We start from the raw sequence: 19,888 nt of genomic DNA on the forward strand, positions 1-19,888 counted from the left end.
AGTCAGCCATGATTGTGCCACTGCACTTAAGCCTGGGGGGCTGAGCACCATGGCTCACGCTGATAATCCCAGCACTCTGGCACTTTGGGAGGCCAAGGCGGGCGGAGCCCTTGAGATCAGGAGCTACTAAAAGTACAAAAATTAGGCCGGGCACAGTGGCTCACGCCTGTAACCCAACACTTCGGGAAGCCGAGGTGGGTGGATCACTTGAGGTGAGGAGTTCGAGTCCAACCTGGTCAACATGGTGAAACCCTGTCTCTACTAAAAATACAAAATTTAGTTGGGTGGGGTGGTACAGGCCTGTAATCCCAGCTACTCAGGAGGCTGAAGCAGGAGAATCACTTGAACCCGGGAGGCAGAGGTTGCGGTGAGCTGAGATTATGCCAAGCCGAGATTATACCACTGCACTCCAGGCTGGGGGACAGGGCAAAACTCCGTCTCAAAAAAAAAAAAAAAAAATAGCCAAGCATAGTGGCACATGCCTGTAATCCCAGCTGCTCAGGAGGCTGAGGCAGAAGAATCACTTGAAGCTGGGTGTGTTTATGTGTGTGTGTGCAATGAGCTGAGATAGTACCACTGCACTCTAACCTGGGCAACACAGTGAGACCTTGTCTCAAAAAAAAGAAAGAGAGAGAGAGAGAGCGAGAGAGTGAGAGAGAGAGAGGGAAAGCAAAAGAAAAGCAAAAGAAAAAGAGCATTACAAAGAATAAAACTTAAGATGGCTCTTGAAAGGACAGGTGGATGTGTCACTCACATCTCACACTGCTTTTATCACATTAGCTCTTCTGCTCCCACACAAACACACAAACATGGGCACATAACATCTTTAACCATCTATGTACCCTCTACTATGCTCAACATACTGCTTTGTCTGTCTGTGGTGGAAACCAAATCATTCATTCGTGTATACATCCTCTAATATTTACTGAGCACATACTATGCACCAGGTGTTTTAGGAGTTGGAAATACAACGGTAAACAAAAATTCCTTCCCTCAAGAAGCTTACACTTTAGTGAAAGATGACACAACAGACAAAATATAATATTTAGAATATTAGGCAGTGACAGGTATCAAGAACAAAAGGCAAGGAAGAGTTTTTGAAATTGTAGATAAGAATGGCCAGAGAATACCTACTGAGAAGGTAACTTGTGAGTAAAGGAAGTGAGGGAGCTAGTCATGCAGAAATTAGTGGAGAAAGCCTTCTAGGCAGAGGGGACAGCAAACCCAAAGACCCTCATGTCTTTGTGAGGGCTCACATGTGCTTGACATTTTCCAAAACAGCATGAAGGCTGGGTAGCTGAAGAAAAACGAAAGAAGGACTAGTCAGAAATGTAGTCAGAGAGGTACTAGGATGAGGGTGGCAGGCAGAGGGTACATCAGATTTGTTCTTACAGGTGTTTTTTTCCTTTTTTTTCTTTTTCGAGACAGGGTCTCATTTTGTCATCAAGGCTGGGGTACAGTGGCACAGTCATGGTTCACTGCAGCCTAAAACTCCTGAGCTCAATCCTCCTGCCTCAGCCTCCCAAGTAACTGGGACTACAGGCACATACCAGCATGCCTGGCTAATTTTTAATTTTTTTTATAGAAACAGGGTCTTGTTACAATGCCCAAGCTGGTCTCAAATTCCTGGCCTCAAATGATCCTCCCACTTCAGCTCCCAAAATGCCGGAATTACAGACATATCTTTTCTTTTTTTTTTCTTTTGAGATGGAGTCTCGTTCTGTCGCCCAGGCTGGAGTGCAATGACGTGATCTCGGCTCAGTGCAAGCTCCACCTCCCGGGTTCACGCCATTCTCCTGCCTCAACCTGCTGAGTAGCTGGGACTACAGGCATGTATGCCACCATGCCCCGATAACTTTTTTGTATTTTTTTAGTAGAGACCGTGTTAGCCAGGATGGTCTCGCTCTCCTGACCTCTTGATCCGCCCACCTGGGCCTCCCAAAGTGCTGGGTTTACAGGCATGAACCACCAGGCCCTGGCCCATTACAGACATATCTTAATAAGGACTCAGGTTTAATACTCAGACTGAAATGGAAAGCCACTGGATGGTTTTAAGCAGAGAAGTGACAAGGTATGACAGGTTTCAAAAGAATCACTTGGGTTGCTATGTTGAGAAGAGATTTAAGAGTTGCAGTAACAAAACAAGGAGAATAGAATCCAAGCTAGAGATGCACAGGCGCTGACTAGGGCAATGGAGATGCAGATCCCAAGTGGTCTAATTCTGGATAGTATTTTGAATATAGAGCAAATAAAATTTACTGATGGACCACATATTAAAAAGACAGAGAAGAGTCAACAATGTCTCTTAGTTATCCAAGAGGAGACATCAAGTGGAGACCTTGAGCGGGCCACTAGACCTATTAGTCTACGGTAGAGGGAGAGATCCCCGTTAGAGAGTCATCAGCATTGTTTGGATTTTAGAAAGGCAATATGGTACATATACTGTATCATCTCTCTCTCCCAGCTAGGGCTGGGGTAGATCCCCGTAATCAAGCAGTAGCATTTCTGCATCATGCGGGACAGCCCAGGTCAGGTTGTGCCCCAAAATTAGTTGTGGAACTAGACTTACCAAAAAACAAAAATTCTTGCATTTCAGAACTGCAAATAAAGGATGTGGACCTGCATATCCTCCAATAGACCATATATCAGCAAGCCTAGCCCTGGAGGACACCAAGAAGACTCATGAAGGGTCTACTGTCATGCTGAAAAATATGGGTAACATACAAGCACACAAGACAAAAAGGGGGTAAGGAAAACAAAAGCAAAAGGGGCAAATAAGAAATACATCAGTTAGAAATTGCCAGCAATGACCAGGCACAGTGGCTCACATCTGCAATCCTAGCACTCTGAGAGGCTGAGGCAGGAGGATCTCTTGAGCCCAAGAGTTCGAGACCAGCCTGGGCAACATAGGAGGACTTCATCTCTATAAAAATATTTTTAAAATTAGCCAGGTGTGTGGTGGCACACACCTGTAATCCCAGCTACTTGGGAGGCTAAGGTAGGAGGGTCACTTAAGTCCAGAAGGTCAACACTGCAGTGAGTTGTGATCATGCCACTGCACTCCAGCCTGATGACAGAGTGAGACTTCGTCTCAAAAAAAAAAAAAAAAAGACATTATGCGAAGAAAAGACATTATGCGGCTGGGTGCAGTAGATCATGCCTGTAATCCCAGTACTTTGGGAGGCCGAGGTGGGCGGATCATGAGGTCAGGAGTTCGAGACCAGCCTGACCAACATGGTAAAACCCTTCTCTACTAAAAATACAAAAATTAGCCGGGAGTGGTGGTGCCCCAGCTTCTTCTTCGTGGAGGCCGAGGCCGGAGAATCGCTTGAACTCGGGCGGCGGAAGTTGCAGTGAGCTGAGATTGCACCACTGCACTCCAGCACTCCAGCCCAGGTGACAGAGCAAGACTCCGTCTCAAAAAAAAAAAAAAAAGTCTAGTGCCTAACACAGTATCTGTGACACAGTAAGTGCTCAATAAATATCATCTTTTATTATTCAAGGGGCAAGGAAGGTGTATTTTGAAAAAGCATATACCACGTATTTTTTTTTTAAAGGCCTACAGAAAGTAAAGCCTAACAAACTCTTGGCTGGTGGAATTGCCCAGAAAAGTGAGAAAGCCTTGAAAAGCACTATGCTGAACTACTGAATGCCATGGACATAACCTTTTAATTCCAATTAAAATTCCTGGGTACTAACATCTGCCATGCACAGCTCTCCAGTGTCTTGTCTGCTTACACTGAAGATGTAAAAAGAATTATACTTTGCCAGGAATCTTGTCAAATTACTACACACCTCCTTCCTTAAAAAAGAAAAAAAGTCTTTCTCTGTATGTAAATTATTAAAACCCTCTTAATTACGAAGTGCCAATCTTTCTAAGCTATTTATCTCTGAGCAACATTATAGTATATAAAATAATTATCTGGAGATTATGAAGCATTTATGAAACCGCTCCTAATACAGCAAAACCAAGTTCTTACTTGAATCCTTAAAGACTCTTCTGTGTTCCCCAGTATACAGCACTGCAAATCATGGGAACTACTATATGTAGACCAAATTTTCCTCAGTGGTCAATAGTTCTCCACTATCTGTTTATGGCATCAGGAAAAAAACACCTGGATTTTTTGTCTCCCCATCAATTCTATTACAGCCATCATTAGCTAAACTAAAATGCTGTTGCTTTTGCAACTTCCTTGGCAGACAAGATAGAACCTACCCTTTTCACATAAACACAGCACAGGGCACCACTCAGGCCCTACTAACCAAAGCACAAATCTAGAATTTCACTTCAGATAATTAACTAATTATCTAACAATATCTAATGTCAGATAATTAGACATTTAAACCAATGTCTAAATTCAGGCTCATTTAGACATTACTGCATAAATAAACATTGGTTCCATGTTTATTTTTCTCATGAAAAATGTGAAAAATATTGAAATAATTTCTCTCAATAGGAAAAGATAATGTATCAAGTGAAAGCAAAAACCTCATCTAATGTGGTTCTGCTATAGGTTAGATTTGAAATGTCCTAAGGCAACTCTCCAATGCAGGCTGGAGAGCAACGCTACAGAAGTCACATACAGAAGGCTACCCTGATCCACAACTTCACCCTACTCTGAAATATAAAGGGCAAGAACACTGTACTATGTATACTATAAATAGAAAGTGGTCTAGATGATCGAACATAATTACATAAAACCAGAAAGAAAAGACTTCTCACCTATAGTTACCTCAATAGCAAATTCTTTGGGAAACCAAATTTTTTCTGTTTGTTGAGACGGAATTTCGCTCCTGTCGCCCAGGCTACAGTGCAACGGCCCGATCTCGGCTCACTGCAACCTCGCCTCCCGGGTTCAAGTGATTTCTCCTGCCTCAGCCTCCCCAGTAGCTGGGATTACAGACTCTTGCCACCATGCCCAGCTAATTTTTGTATTTTTAGTAGAAATGGGGTTTCGCCATGTAAGCCTGGCTGGTCTCGAACTCCTGACCTCAAGCGATCGGCCCGCCTCAGCCTTCCAAAGTGCTGGGATTACAGACATGAGCCACCGCACCCGGCCAGGAAACTAAGTTTATATAGTAGAACCATCTGCACAATGAAAGCATTCAAAACTACAAGCGTCAGAGATATCAGAATATTTTATTCAAAGTCTGAATTTTTCTTAAAAAAAAAAAAAACCTATTTTATAAACAGACCAGTTTTGAGATTAAAATGTAAATCCCAACTTTCCTGTTATAAATCTCAGCCTTGTAAAGAGGAGGAGCTTCCACTGCCTTTTCAAGGCTAACTTGGTTAAAGTCCTAACGCACCGAAACAGACGCCAAGTCTACTACCCACCACCCATTGGCTCAAAGGAAGCCCCGCCCCATACAGCCACGGTAACTGAACATCGAGGGAACCCCAGAAAGGTTTTCTCTCCGCCACATTTCTAGTCTCTGATGACTCCCTGCCCCTCCCCGACCATCACCACCGCGGAAACAGGGTTCCAGCACCAGCCACACACGCTCCTACAAGAGGACCTTAGGCACTTCGCCCCAATAGATACAACCAGGAGGGTGGTGGGGGTGACCATGCTCCCACTCTCTCAGCTGCACGGTGCCAGACACGCTGCATGGAGCAAACAGAGAAAGCAGCTCCGGCATAGGGCCCTTGTGCCCCAGGCAGAAGGCATGACCGAGCCACAAGAGTAAGTCCTGACACCTCCGCAGCTCTCAGTCGGCGGGAGCCCCTCCCTCCCCACGGAGACATAAGGCGGGGCAGACCTAGGCGGCGAGACTCCCAGCCAGACCCGACAGCGGGCTTTCCCTAGCACCGCCTCATTGCCAAGGAGGCGGAAACCCAGGGCCGGGGTGGGAGGCGGGGGACGGCCAAGGGGAGTGGCATCACGGATCAGTACGGCCCCTCCGGCCAACCGGATCCCGAGAAGGCGGAGAAACTCAGACTTCACGCCCCCTCCCTGCCGCGCCCTGAATCTACACGCGGGAGACCCCCCTACCCGTCCCCGACCCCAGCAGGCAAGAGCGCGGCCGCCAGCCCGAGGCCCCGCCCACCCCAGGAGGAGGAGAGGGGGTGGTCGGCCGCAAACAGCACTCAGCGAGAAGCCGGCCCCGCCCCTTTCTCCACAATCGCACGCGCGCGCCGGCCCCGCCTCTGAGCGGCGGCGCGAGAGCCCGCCCCCCTCCGCGCGCACCGGGACTACGCTCTCCTCCCCCTCCCGCGAGGAGAGCTACCCTGCTCCGCCCCCCACCCCCCTCACACAGCCACACACCTCCCGCCCGTCTGCTCTACGGGAAGCCGAGGAGGTCAGCCCCCCCTAAAAATACACACCCTCGAGTCCGGCGTTACCCGCCACTAGGCTCCCGCCCGGCCCCCGGCCCAGCGTGCTCTCACCGCAAAGCTGCTTCGGCCGCTCGTCACTGCGTGTCCCTCTCGGCGTGAGCCGCGAGCTCAGCAGGGAGGCCCTGAGAACGGCGCGGGGCACAGGCCCGCCGAAGCGGACTGCCAGCTACCTCTCCGCTAACCAAGCGGTCACAGGCCCCGGTGCCCAGACTGGGAAGGAGGGAGGGAGGGAGGGAGGGAAACTCCGAGGGGGGAAGGGGAGGGGGGAAGATGGAGAAACCGTCTCCGCCGCCTCTACCGCCGCGGCCGCTTCTCTGTTACCCGGGAAATCCCGCCCACTCCCCCGACCCCGCCCCGCAGGGGGAAGACTCAGCTTCGTTCCAACACAGGACGCAATACCCGCCCGTCAAAGACTGAGCCAATCACCGAGCCCTGCCTTATGACTTCCCGCCCCTTCCCCCTCGACTGGGAGGGGAGAGGGAGCCGCTCACCTTCTCCACGCCCCTATTGGCGGGGAGCGTCCCTAACTCAACCCCGCCTATTGGAGACAGACTGCTGAAGCCCACCCCCGAGCCACAACGCTATTGGAGGAAGCGGGGAAGCTCTTCCTGTCTCATTGGAGGACACCACATAACCCGCCCCGCAGCGTCTCAGCCACAGGCCTAACAAGTTGGCTCCCGCCTCCGCCGGTCATCGCATTGGAAGGCTACCCCTGGCTCTCCCACCGCCCCAGTAAGGTAAGTAACCGATGTGGGGTAAAATGTCTGTAAGTGAAACAGGCTCCGCCTACTGCACTGCCGGGCCAGGCCCCGCCCCAAGAGTTGGATTGGCTATCTTGGCACTGGTAGGACCCTCCATTGGCCAGGGCGCCCGTCTAGGAAGGAACTTAATTCCGCTCTGCGCGAGGAGGCTGAACCTTAGCAGTCCTTTTGTGGAATGTTTACACTAGAGACTGAAGCTCGGAGTTCCAGGGCCCGAGACAGGAGGGGGAGCGGAGCTCATCAGCGGAGACTCCACATCCTAGGATTTGAAGGAAAGGCAGTCCACCCCGGCGGACTCTCTTACAAAAAAAATGAGAATGCGAACTCATCCTCCCTATCCAGTTATCTTTGCAGTTTACATTCTACACACTGCGTCCTTGTAAACACAAATATCCGGAGCAGCTGGCAACTCCTTTCAGTCAAGTACAGTACAGAACTAAGGTCTGGAGACCTAGGCAGAGAAATAACCCATAACCCCAAGGGTTGCCAGCGCACTCCCTAGAGCTGAATGTGCCTAAGAGGGCGGAGATAACCAAAAGAGAGGCGGGCCCTAACAGCCACCGCCCTGGCAAGCCTCCGGAAGGCGGAGCGTGAGGCACAAGGTACTCACGATCTCCCGGGTGGATCTGTAGGCATCCTCAGAACTGAGAAAGAAGAGAAAAGGACCAAAACAGGCCACAGCATAAATTAACCTTTGGAACATGCCACACTCAGAGAAGGGATAAAACTTCCGTAGTTGGGGACATAACGGCTGTTCACCTTCTCCTTAGCCAGGAGTGTTAATAGTCCCTGTGCCCTCTCTGTGTAGGTAACAGTGCCTCGAACGCACAGTGAGACAAAATGCTTTCAATTCCTAGTTTGCTTTTATTTATTCACCAAATAGGGCGTGGGCCTGACGCTGACCTTACTTTGGGGGGCGCTCTCTCGGCGCCAGGAGGGGACGGGATTACGTTGTTACCGCTCTCCCGAAGAAGTAGAATCCTCCTCCCGGAGAGCTAAGATCCCAAGGGACAGGCCCAGGGAACCCACTCCTAGGTCTAACTCTGTCCTCCCTCTGCAATCCAGCGGAAACGGCCAGGAACGAGCTCTGGCAGCAGGTGGGCCTCACTCCAACGATGGCTTCGAGCCGCGAAACCACAGCAGCGAATTGCGAACTCCAAGGGTAGCCGACAGGTGGAAGCAGCCTCGCCAGTAGCCAAACCCTGCCCCAGGACAGAGGTCTAAAAGTAAGTCAGACCAACAAAGCGACCCCCGGGCCAAGCTGCTCCCAGGTTAGGAGGAAGCGGCACTCCAGCAGAACTGACCCAAGGCTACTTTTAACTTTGCTCCGCCTTCCACCACTAGACTGAGTAGCACAGGGCATTCCCACCATGGTATCAAGAACTACTCAGAACCCAAGCCAGCATTAGGCTGCCCACGACTTCCCGTGAACACAGGGTACCACCTGCGCTGGATCTCGCCTAAGGGCCCGAGGCCAGGGTACTAGGTTGTCAGAGTCTCGGATACAGCCAACTAAGGACAGCTGCTACCATGCCTAGGGAAGAACAAACACTTCCAGCGTCTGCAGAGTTCTCGAGCTTAAGCTTAGGGAAGTCAAAGGGCGCGGAAATAGCCAAGCGACAGGGTTAGAACTTGAGTACTTGGCCCCGGCCTCGAAGGGCAGATCTCAAACCCTGCAGAACCTACGAAGCTTCGCTCCCGAAATCCACTCCGCACTGTAATCCCCTGGCTTCACCCCGAAGGCTACCAGGTCTCCAGCCTCGGTGGAACCTTTGTGTGGCTTCTCGGCTCTCCCCGCCCCCCTCGCCAAGGGCGCCGAGCCTAGGACTTCCGGGCGGGAGGGCAGTTCGAAGGAGCTAGGCGGGCCTCACACATGTGCGGAGCGCGCTCAAGAGCGAAGGAGGGAGGCGGGGAACAAGGCTGGACTTCCCCCTCCGAGCTCTCTCCGCCGGAGGAGGCCGGGCTACCCGTCCCACCAATCCGAGGCGGGGGCGGGACCTTGCGCCTCGCGTCAGCCGCAAGAACCATCCCTCCTCCCTCCGCGGAAAAAAAATCCTAGCAACTTAAACTCCAGCCCGGCCTCCCGATAGGCGGAGCTCGGGAGAATGTCATCCAATCCACATCCGAGAAGGGGAAAAAAAGGGAGTCTCGTCCAGCCAGTGGAAGACAAGAGAAGGCGGGGCCTCCGGGCGAGCCCGAGGTGGGTGGGAGAGAGGAAACGGGCCCGCCCCTCAGCTCCCCTCCAGGCGGGTTGCACAAGCCACCAGCGGAGTAGATAGTAAACAGTCTGGGCCGAGGAGTGCAGGCAGGGGCCGCTCGGCGCTCGGTGGACTGGGCCCCTGCGCCTCCTCTCCCGGCGTCGCCCCGCCCGGCCGGGACGGTTCCCGCCGGCGCCCCGCCTACCCGCCCGCCATCCCGGCTGACAGGCGCGCCCCCCGCGCCCCTCCCCGCCCGCTGATGCATTTCCTTTTCCCGATTCCGAGCGTGGAGACTGTTTTCCCAGTTTCCGACCTTCACTGCCCCTTTCAGGCCACCCCCTCGTGGGCGCGCACACGCCCGCGCCCTCGCCCCCGCCCCATCCGCGCCGAGCGGTCCGCAGCGGCATCTCGCAGGAAGGGGGAGCCCGGCGGCGGCACGGCCGGGGGAGGGGAAGAGAGCAGCAGTCGCCGCCGCCGCCTTGGGGTGGGCGGGGAAGCAGGCAGCTCCATGTTTGCAAGGGGATCAGCCGGGACCGCGGGGCGAAGCCGCCGAGTTTCTGGGGGTTTTCCGTACCACCGGTGCGAGCTCGTTGCCGGCTCGTGGCCTGCCGGGTGCCGGCACCAAATGCTGACTCGACCGCCAAGGCCAGGGAGTTTGGAAACCCGGCAGCTCGCGGGGCTAGCGGCGAGGCGCAGGGGATCTTTCCGGTGGCCTCTCCCGCCCCCGGCCGCCCCTCCCGCAAGTCCAGTGTTGCCCCCGCCCCCAGAGTCCATAACAACCGCGGGCCCACAGTGCCCGCGCCTCTCCGGAGCGCGCCCACCGCCCCCTCCAAGTTTGCAGGCAGAAACAAAACCCTCGAGGCGGCTGCCGCCCTTGTCCAGCGTGGGTAGCCAGGAAAGCCGCGGGCCCCGGCTCGCTTGCTAACTCCAGCTCTCGAGCAACTCCGGGCTCCGCGAGCTTAGTGGGCCCCGCCGACCATGCTCGAGCCACCGCCCCCTGCCGAGCCCGCACGCCGCAGCTCTGGCCCGGTTCTAGTCGGTGTGCGGAATCTCCCTTTTCTTTCTAATATTTTTCTTTTTTAAAAAACGGCACAACAGGAACTGGGGGTCTCCTGCCCGCCCCTTCTCCAGTCCGCCGCCAAAACCTACCGAAACGGACTGCTCGGTGAGATAAACTAGGCAACACGGCCGGCGCAGGGACGACCCCAGGCCGGGCCCACCCCCTCCCCACGGCTCCGGCCCGGCTGGGAAACACACACACTGGCGAGCGGGCGGCGCCAAGAGCTCTCCTTCCTGGCCTGTCCCTCGCCTACCTCGGCCGCGGAACTCCGAGCCTCCCCTCAGCTCGGTCCCAGGGCCCACGGGGCCCACACCACGTCGGGCCGGCCAGACCGAGCGGCCGGCGGACTAACCCCCCAAACGCCTGAGATTGGGGGGACCAAATTAAAAGCAGCTGTTTAACATACCTTCCGAGCCAGGCGAGGAGTCCTGAATGGGGGGAACGCCCCCCACGGGCTATTGGCTCCCCGGCGCTCACGTCAGTCACCCTGGGCCCGCCTCCGCCCTTCGCCCCGCCTCTTCCCCTTCATTGAACGCCCCCTCCTTCCAAAAAATATAAATAAATTAATTGAACTAAACGCGAGTGGGAGACGCATCCGTGGTAGAGGCCCTTATAGCTCCCTTTCCGCCGACTCAAGTTTCTTGAGGTCCTCGGACTGGAGGGAGGCCTTCTGGGACTCGGAGATCCGCTGGGTGGACGCGGAGGAGGAGCCAGCGTGGCTACCGGGCCCCAACTTCCTTCACACACACAACCCATTTGGAACTAGGTAGGAGAGGAGGGTAGGAGCACCCTGGCCACTGGCTGAAGTGGGCAGACCCCTCTGGCTGTGTGACCTAACCGTGTTCGGTCCCCTCTGTTAGGCGCCTAAAAATGAGTGATGCAAACGGGAAGCTCTGCGTCCGCGGGCAACAGGCACTTGTCTGAGCACCTACTGTGGGTCAGGCAGACATTCATACCGTACCTGCTGCTGGGTGCAAATACAGACTGGATGACATGCTTACTCTACTCCTCCAAGGGCTCCAGATTCAGCCGAGGAGATTCTACGTTAAGAACTAAGTCAAGGCAGGAATGTGTATGAAAATAGGAGTTTGTATGTAAATAGGAGCTCAGAGAAGAGAGATTCCTTCTCGCTGAAGGAAAATTGGGAAAGGTTTCATGGAGGAGGTGGCATTCAAGTTGGGTCTTAAAGATTTCATCCAGCAGAAGTGGAGGGGCAGGTCATTTTCAGCAAAGGACACAAAGGGGTAAATGCAAAAAAGGACCTTCATATGTTGCTGTAGTAATTTTAAAAAGTGGGGGTGGGGAGATGGAACAAACAGTTTAAGACTTTTAATTGGGTAAAATTCTTGGATGTGCACAGCAGAATGTGCAGGCAGCACGGTCACAAGGCCCACAGGCCCAGAACTATAGTGTAAGATGTTTGGCACCCTGGCAGAAAGATGGGTTCTGACGATGCACTGAGAGAGAAGTATCTATAGGCAGCAAGGGGAGGCCCAGAGGCTGTTGTATTACTGTATTTGGAGACTACAGAAGTGTCTCTTGTGGAAGGAATAGCCGAGGGAAGAGAAGGCTTCTTTTCTCTATCAAAGCCACCCAATCCCAAAGTTTTCCCCACCTTCAGCAGCCCTCAAGTCAAAGCTTTGACTCAGATCCTTCCTTGCATCGTTTGCTTTATTTATCATAACTTTCAACCAAAAGGAGTTTCTAGGGACAGAAGCTACCCCACATGTCTGTATTGCAGAGAGCTGAGCCTAGAGCCAGGGCACACAATGTGGGGGAAAAAAAAAAAAAAAAAACCTGTTTGTTGAGGCATTGAGGAAAGGAAGTTAATGTGGCTAAGGTGGGGTGTGCAGAATGTGAAGGACCTTGGCGTCCATTGGGCAGAATGAGGGCCTGCTGCCGGTTAGGAAATTATTGGGAAATCTATCCCAATACTTCAGGAGACACATAAACAGGATTGACCAGAACAGTGACAGTGGGTGAGAAGAAATTTTTTTTTTTTTTTTTTTGAGATGAAGTCTTCCTCTGTCACCCAGGCTGGAGTGCAATGGTGTGGTCTCAGCTCACTGCAACCTCTGCCTGCCAAGTTCAAGTGGTTCTCCTGCCTCAGCCTCCAGAGTAGCTGGGACTACAGGCTACAGGCGTGTACCACCACACCTGGCTAATTTTTGTATTTTTAGTAGAGACGGGGTTTCACTATGTTGGCCAGGTTGGTCTCCAACTCCTGACCTTGTGATCCACTCGGCCTCCCAAAGTGCTGGGATTACAGGCGTGAGCCACTGCGCCCAGCCCATGAGAAGAATATTGAAGGAGAGCCTGTATTTGAGAAAGACTCAAGGGGAGTGGGTGAATGATTCAGTGTGGGTAGTAGAGGGAAAGAAGTAGCCTGTGGCCTGCTGTGTGAAGAGTTGATAGAGCTTGAGGCTACTAGTTAGGTAATCTGGGTTCTACACTTAGCATGGTGACTGGTGTTATAGTCTTAGGCAAGTCTCTTCCTCCCTCTGAGCCTCAGTTTCCTTGTGAAATAGGGGTGGGAATTGGAATAGAAAGACTCTAAAGACCTTACATAGGATCCAAGTGGGGGAAGCTTGCCACTGAGGAGACAGGGTAGGTGGGAAGAACCGATTTTGGAAGGGCAGTGGGTCACCCCAAGTGGAGTCTGGAGACTGGAATGTGGGCAGTAGCTCAGTCGATTGAATTATTGGGCAAAAAGTATGGAGAAGGAAAGGCCAGGAGATAAGGACTATGTGTTCAGCAGGAGGCCCACCCTGGCAGAGCCATGGAGGTCAAGGTTCATCCTCCCTAGGGTGAGGACCCAGTTTTTCTTCAGAACAGACATCCCAGCTGGGCAACATAGCAAGACCCTGTCTCTACAAAATATTTAACAATTAGCTGTGCGTGGGCTGGGTGCTGTGGCTCATGCCTGTAGTCCCAGGAGTTTGGGACGCCAATCACCTGAGGTCAGGATCACCTGAAGGCAGATGACCTGAGGCCAGGAGTTCGAGACCAGCCTGGCCAACATGAAGAAACCCCGTCTCTACTAAAAATTTTAAAAAATTAGCCAGGTGTGGTGGTAGGCGCCTGTAATCCCAGCTACTCAGGAGGCTGAGGCAGGAGAATCACTTAAACTGAATGAGCCGAGATCGCGCCACTGCACTCCAGCCTTGGCGATAAAAGCGAAACTCCATCTCAAAAAAAAAAAATTAGCTGTGCGTGGTGGCACATGCCTACAGTCCCAGCTACTTAGGAGGCTGAGGCAGGAGAATCACTTGAACCCGGGAGGTGGAAGTTGCAGTAAGCCGAGATCACACCTGCACTCCAGCTTGGGTGACAAGAGCAAAACCCTGTCTCAAAAAAAAAAAAAAAAAAAAAAAATTAGCTGTCCATGGTGGCAGTATGCCTACAGTCCCAGCTACTTGGGAGGCTGAGGCAGGAGAATTGTTTGAACCTGGGAGGCGGAGGTTGCAGTGAGCCTAATCATGCCACTTCACTCCAGCCTGGGCGAAAGAACGAAACTCTTTGAGAGTTGTTTTTGAGACAGAGTCTCAAAAAGAACCCAGCCGGGTGCAGTGCCTCACACCTGTAATCCTAGCACTTTGGGAGGCCCAGGTGGTTGGATCACCTGAGGTCAGAAGTCCAAGACCAGTCTGGCCAACATGGCGAAACCCCATCTCTACTAAAAATAGAAAAATTAGCTGGGCATGGTGGTGGGCGCCTATAATCCCAGCTACTCAGGAGGCTGAGGCAGGAGAATCACTTGAACCCAGGAGGCAGAAGTTGCAATGAGCCGAGATTGCGCCACCTCCCTCCAGCCTGGGCGGGGAAGAGTGAAACTCCATCTCAAAAAAAAGAAAAAAAGGCTGGGCGCGGTGGCTCAAGCCTGTAATCCCAGCACTTTGGGAGGCAGAGACGGGTGGATCACGAGGTCAGGAGATCGAGACCATCCTGGCTAACACAGTGAAACCCCGTCTCTACTAAAAAATACAAAAAAACTAGCTGGGCGAGGTGGTGGGCGCCTGTAGTCCCAGCTACTCGGGAGGCTGAGGCAGGAGAATGGCCTGAACCCGGGAGGCGGAGTTTGCAGTGAGCTGAGATCCGGCCACTGCACTCCAGTGAGGGGGACAGAGTGAGACTCCGTCTCAAAAAAAAAGAAAAAAAAAAAGAAAAAAAAGGCCGGGCACGGTGGCTCAAGCCTGTAATCCCAGCACTTTGGGAGGCAGAGACGGGTGGATCACGAGGTCAGGAGATCGAGACCATCCTGGCTAACACGGTGAAACCCCGTCTCTACTAAAAAACACAAAAAAACTAGCCAGGCGAGGTGGCGGGCGCCTGTAGTCCCAGCTACTCGGGAGGCCAAGGCAGGAGAATGGCCTGAACCCGGGAGGCGGAGCTTGCAGTGAGCCGACATCTGGCCACTGCACTCCAGCCTGGGCGACAGAGTGAGACTCCATCTCAAAAAAAAAAAAAAAAAAAAAGACAAAAAAAAAGAAAAAAAAGAACCAATCCCCTGATGTCTGGATCCCCATCTCAAATTCATTCCTGCTCTATTTCTTAATTTCTTAATGGCTCTGGCTGAAGGCATAACAGATACTGTGTCAAAGTGAGATGAGGCAGATTGGTGGTGGAGCAGAAAGAACTAGTCTGGAAGTTGAGTCCCCTGGTTCCCACTTAGTCCCTTCTTATCTGTGGATCAGCTTCCTCTCCTATATTAAGAGGATAACATAGCAATCCTTGCCCTGTTATGAAGATCAAATGTGATGATAAAGTGTGCTTTATCACCTGGTAAGGTTCTGAGCTGCTGTGGAAGCCAAAGACCCAGCATTTGACAGTGATACTAGGTAGCACATGTGCTATGGATGCAGTTACTCATGGAGGATTTACAACTGGAACAGTTACCGCCACTCAGAGAACCAGGCTTTGCTGACACTGTCCATGGTCCTATGTGTGCCACACTGGTGGGGACCTCCTTCTGAACACTTGGCAGACTGAGTTTCTTGAGGACAGACACTTTGATTCACCTCTGAGCCCCCAGAGCTCACTGTAGTCAGGTACATGGGGCCCTTTGGAGGGTCCAGTGATGGTTTCTGACTCAGTATGTTGACACCTGGACAGCAGAGCAAGTCCCACATTCTTTGGAAAAGAGAATCCTTGATTTGGTGACATTGTCCCTCCAGCTGCCAGCTGCACTGAGGGGTTGCATCCATGCTACTCCCCCCACTACCCTATCAGTGAAGACAAAACTAAGTGGACTTTGTGAACCAACTGGTATAGGTAAAAATAATAATGATAATAACAAAATAAAATTAAGTGGACTTGGGTAAGGGCCCTCCTAGCAGAAATCACATTGGTAGGTCAGGTTCTGTTTCCTGGAGGCCCCTTTTATGTGAAAAGTCTCATAGACCAGCCTGGGGAACACAGTGAGACTGTCTCTACAAAAACTAAAAACAAATTTAGTTGGGCATGGTGGCATGTCCCTGTGGTCCCAGCTACTCAAGAGGCTGAGGCAGGAAGTTCACCTGAGTCTGGGAGGTTAAGACTGCTGTTAGCTGTAATCACACCACTGCACTTGAGCCTGGGAGACAGAGCGAGACCCTGTCTCAAACAACAACAACAAATTCTTGTAGAGTTTGTGAGTTAGGGATTATTATCCTTAGTTATAGATGAGCAAACTGAGGCCAGCAGCAGTAGAGTGACTTGCTCAAGTCAAATAGCTAAGGGAAGTCTAGGTCCAAAGCCTGAGCTTTACCTACACTCCCACATGCTGTCTTTGTGCACTCCAGCTGGTGACCCAGGTTGGGGCCTGGAGAAGAACAGCCTGACTCCCCTGTTGTTCCACACTCCTCACCTCTCTAACTTAAAGATCAGTTTATCCTCAGACAATTCTAAATGATTTCTGGCCTTTTCCAGAAAATTATCCAGAAAAGCAACATTTGTCTGATGCACATACATACATACACAAAAGACCTAAACTCACAACACATAAACTCAAATCTGTCACACCTCCTGACACCCTCAATCTCACAGGCGTCTCACATACACCCTCTCTCATTCACAAAAAGGACTCATTCAAAGTTCTTTAGGGCACTTATGGTAGGTGGTGATTAAGAGACATTTAGGGCCTGCATTCCAGTGACTCTGCCAAGGATATCAGTGCCAGCACCCTGTCGACACAATCTCTGAGGGCTAATTCTCTCAGTAATATACAGGTAAGGAGGATATGAGGCTGGCTCCCACAACCCAAAGCATCTTCTAGGTTCAAGGCAAGATGATTTTGGCAAATCATTTATCTTTTCAGTTTCTTTATCTGTAATCTAAGAATCAGAATACCTACTTCAGTGGGAAGATGTGAGATTTAAAATTAAGTGTGCCTGCCAGGCGTGGTGGTTCACACTTATAACCCCAACACTTTGGTTAAGGAGGTCAGGAGATCAAGACTATCCTGGCTAACACTGTGAAACCCCCGTCTCTACTAAAACTACAAAAAATTAGCCGGGCATGGTGGCACACACCTGTAATCCCAGCTACTTGGGAGGCTGAGGCAGGAGAATTACTTGAGCCGGGGAGCCTGAGGTTGCAGTGAGCCGAGATGGCACCACTGCATTCCAGCCTGGGTGACAGAGCAAGACTCTGTCTTAAAAAAAAAAATTAAGTACCCCTAGCATTCAGTCAAGAGTTCTTCTACCTTTTTTCCCCTCCTTTATCTCATCCCTACTTCCCTCTTCTCCTGGCCATTCAAATGCAAAGCCCATTTGAGCAATGAGCCCTGCCAGCAGGCCTAGAGGGCCAAATAATCCCATGATGTGAAGAAACTCCATTTTTCTTGCAACCAGGTTTAGATGGTATATATTCCATAATTTCTGATTTCTGGGTGGCCTTGGAGGCTCGGAATTTTTGAAGGAGTTTTATGACTGCTACTCACTGCCTTGAAATGTTTCACTGGCTGAGCAGTAGTTTACCCTTCTGGGACACTCAGCATGTTCCTCAGTTTACCTGGCTTTATGTTTTCAAAGTGTTTACTTCTCTTTACCAGTTGTTTGGTGGCCTTTTTTTTTTTTTTTTTTTGAGACAGAGTTTTGCTCTTGGTGCCCAGGCTGGAGTGCGATGGCGCGATCTCGGCTCACCGCAACCTCCGTCTCCCGGGTTCAAGTGATTCTTCTGCCTCAGTCTCCCGAGTAGCTGGGATTATAGGCATGCACCACCATACCTGACTAATTTTGTATTTTTAGTAGAGATGGGGTTTCTCTGTGTTGGTCAGGCTGGTCTCAAACTCGGGGAACCTCGGGGGTTCTGCCTGCCTTGGCCTCCCAAGGTGCTGGGATTACAGGCGTGAGCCACCGCACCTGGCCTGGCTTTTTTTTTTTTTTTTAAAGCAACAAGTTCCTTTGTTACTGCTTTTTAAAAATAGAATAGCTTGCCATATGATAATTTTTTATTTTTATTTATTTTTTTAGAGACGCAGTTTTGCCATGTTGCTCAGGTCGGTCTGAAACTCCCGGCCTCAAGTGATCCTCCCACTTCAGTCTCCCAAATCGCTGGGATTACAGGCCTGAGCCACTGCACCCAGCCAGCAAGGTCCTTTGTTCAAAGAAAATCTTATTCAGAAGCCTAATGTATAAGAGATCAAGGTGGGCCTTGTTTTGGTTTAAGTGAGGACAGTCTGAGCACTGCAGTCAATTCCTTCACATCTCTCTCATGCAGCCTCCCTGACAGCCACATAGTCCCTTCGAAGACTTCTAATGAACCCACATTTCAGATCTTGTTCATTCGTCCCAGCCACTACCTACCTCTCAGCAGCCTGTGACAGAGCAGCCTGGCTTTGTGCTCAGTTACCTCTGCCTGTTCATTAGTATCCTTCAGCAGCTTTTCTTCCTCCACCCATTACCTAAATGTTGGTGACATCCAAACATATCTCCTCTCTTGCCTTCCTCATTCTCACTTCAAGGCTCATTGCTTCTGTCTAACTAAGTCCTAAATTGACATCTCCAGACCAGTATCTGCCCTGAACATCAGACTCCAGACTTCCACTGGATACTGGCCGGAGAAAATTTTTTTTATTAAAAATTCATTAAAAGTCAAGAAAGAGCCCCCAGATAAAATGGCCGACTTACTCAGGTGCACATCTGGCCAGTCTTGAGGCTTTAAGACAAACAGCAGCATTAGAGAAGGAGCCAGATTATAATGTGCAGGGAGGGGAGACGGACGTGAGCCTGGAACATATTCCCCTCAATTGCTGAAAGCACTATAGTATCTCCATCCAACACCCCCAGCCAGGATTCTAGTGGAGTTAGCTATGTCCACCATGGCCTTAGCCTGAAAAATATGGGTATTTAAGACTTCAGCAGGCCACATTTAGCTCAAAACAGGAGGATTTTATGACAACCAAGGTGAAGAAGGGAGATTTAAACATTGTACCAAGTTTCAAAGTTCTAGATTTTTTTTCCCCCAAGAAAACATCTCCAAGTAAAAGTGCTAGATTTCTATTTGTGGAGAAGACCCCAGTCTTCTCTGTAGCCAATTATAAGCAGTACAGTCCAAAACACTTGATATTCACAAGTGTCATATAAACGGAACTACAGGGCAGATACCTCCTAACAGAAAAAGATGGTTCCCAGGCTGATGGGCACTTCCACTCCTGCCCTTGGTAGGCTCACAGTGGTTTGTGGGTAGTAACCAAGGCCAGAGAGAAATCTAAGGACTCGGTTGGCAGCTCTGGGACCCTTGGTCAGTTCATGCTTTGCCTCTGAGTCACCCTGTAGACCCCACATTAAGAAACAGGGAAACTTTAAAGGCCTATAGGCTGGTCTTGGAGATGACAGGGACCTGACCTGCTTTTCCTCCAATTAGAAGGCCAAGGGGGAAAAGAACTGAGGGAAGCTAGGGGAGTAGCAGCAGCTTGAAAGAAGAGACTCTGAAAACACACTAAAACTGGGGAGGCTGTTTTACAGGGTATGGTGGCCCATGCCTGTAATCCTCTCATTTTGGGAGGCTGAGGCAGGAGGATCGCTTGAGGCTGGGAGTTTGAGACCAGCTTGGGCAACAGTGAGATCCTGTCTCTAGAGAGAGAGAGAGAAAAAAAAAAGCAGATTTCTTGCTTGAGCCCAGATGTTGAGACTGCAGTGAGCCATGATCATGCCACTACACTCTAACCTAGGCAACAGAGCGAGACTCTGTCTCTGGAAAAAAAAAAAAAAAAAAAAGTGGGGCGTGCCAGTGGGAGCTGACTCAACCCAAGTAAGGGCCTAATAGCTCCTCTATGGGTGTTTGCACTGTCCAACAAAGCACTGGACCCTTACAGTCAGAGGACCCATGGTAGGATCATCTGGTGTAGCCCCTTTTTTTACAGAGGGAACCTAGGACTTGGGTTGGGTTGAGTGGTAAGACCTCAAAACCACCAAAGAGCTGGGTCACTCTAGAGAAGCCTTTCTACTTGGCCAGTGCCTCTTGGCCCAATTCCCTCTAGGTCTCTGATTTATAAAAGTTTTTGTATGTGTGTCTGTCTGTCCCAATAGACAAGAAGCATCCCTTTCAG

The 19,888-nt window shown here is 51.0% G+C and overlaps 1 protein-coding gene and 2 long non-coding RNA genes across 11 annotated transcripts in view; 1 reads left to right on the forward strand and 2 right to left on the reverse strand.

Annotated features, from left to right (window-relative positions):
* The window catches only part of SIN3A (SIN3 transcription regulator family member A), an 86,715-nt gene extending 75,922 nt beyond the window's left edge, over positions 1-10,793 (reverse strand). For 2 of the 9 annotated variants that reach the window (XM_077938041.1, XM_028850317.2), the window contains exon 1: positions 10,766-10,793. The gene's annotated coding sequence lies outside the window, so the exon portion shown is untranslated. 9 annotated transcript variants of the gene reach the window in all.
* Positions 10,794-12,015: 1,222 nt separating this feature from the next.
* Positions 12,016-14,530, reverse strand: LOC144329999 (uncharacterized). The gene is made up of 3 exons (XR_013395806.1): positions 14,255-14,530; positions 13,703-13,774; positions 12,016-12,516 (listed from the first exon to the last, which is right to left on the reverse strand). It is a non-coding gene; the product is annotated as an uncharacterized LOC144329999 (long non-coding RNA).
* LOC144330003 (uncharacterized) lies at positions 13,845-19,413 on the forward strand. Its single transcript, XR_013395810.1, has 3 exons — positions 13,845-13,923; positions 17,928-18,349; positions 18,941-19,413. It is a non-coding gene; the product is annotated as an uncharacterized LOC144330003 (long non-coding RNA).
* Positions 19,414-19,888: the final 475 nt, after the last annotated feature.

Source organism: Macaca mulatta, chromosome 7, assembly GCF_049350105.2.
Source record: "Macaca mulatta isolate MMU2019108-1 chromosome 7, T2T-MMU8v2.0, whole genome shotgun sequence".
Taxonomy (NCBI): Eukaryota; Metazoa; Chordata; class Mammalia; order Primates; family Cercopithecidae; genus Macaca; species Macaca mulatta.